The sequence below is a fragment of the Colletotrichum gloeosporioides genome (genome assembly GCF_011800055.1).
Source record: "Colletotrichum gloeosporioides strain Lc1 chromosome Unknown consensus_7, whole genome shotgun sequence".
NCBI classification, from domain to species: domain Eukaryota; kingdom Fungi; phylum Ascomycota; class Sordariomycetes; order Glomerellales; family Glomerellaceae; genus Colletotrichum; species Colletotrichum gloeosporioides.
This window is the reverse complement of record NW_025544652.1, coordinates 1,476,383-1,481,743: the sequence shown is the minus strand read 5'-3', so window position 1 is coordinate 1,481,743 and position 5,361 is coordinate 1,476,383.

Below are 5,361 nucleotides of genomic sequence, written 5' to 3'. Positions count from 1 at the left end.
ATAATACTATAAAGGTATTATTTATAATATAAAATAGTAATAGTATTTATAGCTTATATAACTAAAGTTTAATAATAGCTTAAACTTATATTTAAAAATATAAACTTAATAATATAACTCTTTTTATAGTTAAAAGGGTTTTTATAGTTATAATATAAAAACTTAACTATTTAAATAAAATCTTAAGTTTATATTTTATATCCTCCTATATATATAATAACTATAATATCTTTTCTATTTATTATAACTATATATAAACTAACTAAAGTTATATTAAATAACTTAATTTATAGGCTGCTAGCCTTATATTATGAAATTTAACTAGTATTAACTGCAAAAGCTAGACTAGTCCCCTCGCCCTCTACTAATAGCCTTTAGGTTATATAACTATAGACTTAGACATCTTAACTTTAACTATTATAATAAGCCTTAACTATCTTCCTCTAGCTACCTCTATCTCTATTAGTCTCCTCTATTTCTTAAGGCTCCTTTAAGCTATATCTACCCTTCACGCTATATTTAATCTACACCTATCTTCTATTAAAGTCTCCTCTACTATTTAGATATTTATACTGCTCTACTAGGTATAGGAGCCTTAAGGCCTCTATATTATTACGCTATTTAGATAATATCTTCTACTCTACTATATAATCTTAATATAAAGCTTTACTACTATTAGCTATACTCTTAATATTAGATTCACCTTTCCTAACTTATTAATATTTAAGTACTTAGACTACTTTAGCTATCTTAAAGAAGCTTATAAAGTAATTATAGGTATTAAAATTATTATTAATAGCCTTAACTATCTCTATATTAATCTTAAAGCTATATAACTCTATTATATTACTCTTATTAGCTATTTTAAGTAAGTATTTCTAAGTAAATTTAAAGAGAGTTTTTTTTATTAGTATAGAGAAGGTTATACCTATATAGCGTAGTAGTATACGCCTAGCAGGCCTATATGTTACTTAAACGTATAGGTATTAGTTTGATCCTAACTATAGGAACCTCTTTTTCTCTCTTCTAATTAGTTAAAGACCTACTATAAAAAGTAGGTTCCTCTCTTAAGGGACCTATATATATAGTAGAGCACTAACAGCCTCTAGCTAATTATTATATAGTATTATATATATATATCGTCTACTTAATTATATATTATATAACGTAGCCTAAGTTTTCTTCCTATAAAGGGTTTTTCAGTAGCATATTACTTAGTATTAAGTATTAGTATAGAGTATTAAGGCCTTAAGCCCTCTAGTATAGAGTAAACAGAGGGGGAAGTACCCTCATACCTTCTAATATAGAGAAGGTTATTATACTTAAAGCTCTTAATTTTATTAATTTTAGTTTTATAAATTAAATTATTTAATATAGTTTTACTTAGCTTATATAGAGTTATAATAAGTAGGAAAGTTAGGAAAATTATTATAGTTATAGTATATATAGGAGGATATAAGGAATAGACTTAAGGCTTTATTTAAATAGTTAAGTTTTTATACTATAGCTATAAGAACCCTTTTAGCTATATAAAGAGTTATACTATTAAGTTTATACCTTTAAGTATAGGTTTAAGCTATTATTAAGCTCTAGTTATATAAGTCATAAGTGCTATTAGTATTTTATATTATAAATAACGCTCTTATAAATAATAGTATTATAAATAACGCTATTATTAATATATTTTATTGCTCTACTACTTACCTACCTACCCTCTTTTACTAGGGATAAGTTAAACTAAGTATTAATAACTAGTTATACTAAGATTTATTTATTTACTTTATTAAAATTAGGTATAGGTTAAAGTACTACTATTAGGTTTAAAGTATTAGGAAAATAAATATAAAGTGAACTGTAATACCTACTTATATAGGTTAACTAAACTGCTAATATAACTTAATTTATAAAACTAAAGTTAATAAAATTAAAAACTTTAAGTATAGTAACTTTCTCTATATTAATAAGAAAACTCTATTTAAATTTACTTTAAATTACTTATTTAAAATAGTTAATAAAAATAATATATTAAGGTTATATAGTTATAAAATTAATATAGAGATACTTAAAGCTATTAATAATAATCTTAATACTTATAAATACTTTATAATCTTTCTTAAAATAATTAAAGTAGTTTAAAAGTTTTTTAGTAAGTTAAGAAAAGTAAATATAATATTAAGAATATAACTAATAGTAATAAGACTTTATAATAAAACTATATAGTAAAGTAGAAATATAAAAGTATAGTTTAAGAGGCTAAACTAGAGAAAGATAAAAGGATAGTATAAGCTTAAAATATAGGAGTTAATTAGTATTTATTAGTATGAATATAAGTATATTTAGAGGTATAATATATATACCTATATAGTATAAAGTTATAAATAGGTTTAAGTTTATAGTTATAACGCAGCCCCCTTATAAAAAAACTATAGTAAAATTCACCCTATATATAAGTATAATTCTAAAAACACTATATAGGTATTTTAACTTATACTCTCTACTAATTAAGAAAAATAGTATAGAAACCCTATATATTCCTATTAGTAGGTAAACCCTCTAAATATTATAAAGTTAAACGTACGCCTTAGTTAAATAGATTAGTAGAATAGTAATAGCGCTAGTTATATAATATAAGGCTAGTAGTAGTAGTATTATATATAGTAGAGCTAATTATATTAAAGCTAAAAAGGTTATTAAGGCTCTTATAGCTTAGTAATAGCTTTATTAAACCTTCTAATAAGGTGCTATAAATACTACTATAAGAGAGATAACTCTTTAACTAAAGAGGTTATTATAAGAGGTTCTTATAGCTAGAAGTATAAAAACTCTATTATTATAAGTAGAGCTTTATACTCTTCCCTCTTTCTCTTCTTTACTTTATAGCTTATAATAAATCCTTTATAATATATATACTATATAAAGTACTTAAATTTACTAAGTATAAGCTAAATAGTATTTTTATCTCTATAAATAATATATAATATATTTAGAATAACTTTAATCTTAATATACTTAATAAGAAGCTCTTATTTAAAGAATAATCTAAAGAAAATTAAAAGTATATTATCTTAATAGCTTTATTAATAAACCTCTTAGAAACCCCTATAAGTAGTAATATTATCCCTCTTATTAAAAAAGCTTTAGATTATATTAATATAGAGTTTAACTATATTTTTAGCTACTTTAATAAGTAGAACTTCTTCTCTAAAGTACTTAAAAGTACTAAAGAGGATATAAGCCTTATATAGAGCTTATTAATAAGTATACTTTATACTAATAGATAGAGAGAGTATTACTAATAATAATATAGCTATAAAGGTATTAGCTAGCCTAATTAAATAAGAAGAATAGTAAATAGTAAAGTAATAATAGAGATAGTATTAGTAGTATAAGTAATATATAAGAGAGAGGATAGGTTAATAGTTTAGTAGTTAGTATTTAAGTAATTAAGTAATTATAAACTATATTATTATTAAAGTGAAGTTAAAGATATTAGCATAGGTATAAGTGTATTTAGGGGCGTAGTATATACTCCTATATAGTATAAGGTTATAAATAAGCTTATATTATAATAAAAGTTAATAATTTTAAGTATTTATAGGTATTTAATTATATAGATAATAATAAGGGAATAGATATATTATAATACCTCTTATTATTATTCTTCTTAAGTTACCTCCTCTAGTAGGGAAAAGTAAGGGGAAAGATAACCTAAAATATAACCTACTAAACTACTAATTATATAAAGTGCTTATATAACTATATATATTATATAATTAATATTATAGTTATAAGTTATAATAAATAGAGTATTATTATATAAGGTTTTATACTTTAAAGTCTATTAGTTTATTTATTATAGATTATTAAAGTAAGTTACGTATTATTATTATGATATATTATTATTATTATTATAGAAGAATATTATATATTAATAAAAGATTATAAGGTTTTTAATTAATATATATATATAAGTATAGCTATAGTTAAGGGCTACTAGCCTTATATTATGAAATTTAACTAGTATTAACTATAAAAGCTAAACTAGTCCCCTCACCTTCTACTAATAGCCTTTAGGTTATATAACTATTTAGATATCTTCTTTACCTCTACGCTCCTCTAACTTCAACTATTATAATAAGCTAAGTTAACTATCTTCCTCTAGTTACCTCTATCTCTACGCTATATTTAATCTACACCTATCTTTTAAGTCTCCTCTACTATTTAGACGTTTACGCTATAATAGATAATATCTTCTACCTTACTATATAGTCTTAATAGCCCTACTACTATTAGCTATACTCTTAATATATTTACCCTTCCTAACTTATTAATATTCCCCTTAGACTACCTTAGCTATCTTAAAGAAGTCTATAAGGTATTTATAAGTATTAAGATTATTATTAATAGCCTTAACTATCTCTATATTAATCTTAAAGCTATATAACTCTAGTATATTACGCTTATTAGCTATCTTAAATAAGTACTTCTAGATAAATTTAAGTAGAGTCTTCTTAGTAGTATAGAGAAAGTTACTATACTTAGAGCCTTTAATTTCATTTACTTTAGTCTTATAGATTAAATTATCTAGGGCGTCCTTACTTAGCCTATATATAGGTATAATAAGGGGGAAGGATATTATATAGGGTTATTATATATATAAGAGAATATAAGGAATAAGCTTAAGGCCTTATTTAAAATAGTAGTTAAGTTCTTATACTATAGCTATAAGAACCCTTTTAGCTATAATAATAAAGAGTTATATTATTAAGTTTACACTCTTAAGTATAGGTTTAAGCTATTACTAGGCTCTAGCTATATTATAGATAACGCTTTTATAACGTTATAAATAATATTCTTATAATATTATAAATAACGCTCTTATTAGTACGTTTTACTACTCTACTACCTACCTACCTACCCTCTTCTACTAGGGATAAGTTAAGCTAAGAGTTAATAACTAGTTATACTAAGATTTATTTATTTACTTTATTAAGATTAAGTATAGGTTAAAGTACTACTATTAGGTTTAAAGTATAGGGAAAAAAAAGTATAGAGTGAACTATAATACCTACTTATATAAGTTAACCAGACTGCTAATATAGCTATAGTTAAGAAAGGGATATAGTTAGAGACTTAAGAGGTTATTAAGGATTATATAACTAAAAGCTATATATATTATTAAGAGGTATAAAGTTAGGAGGTTTATTACTCTAAATAAGTAAAAATTACTATAAATAATTAGAGGCTTTATAAATAGGTTTATATTATAATAAAAGGTAATAATCTTAAGTATTAATAGGTATTTAATTATATAGATAATAATAAGGGAATTAATATATTATAATAACTCTAGTTATTATT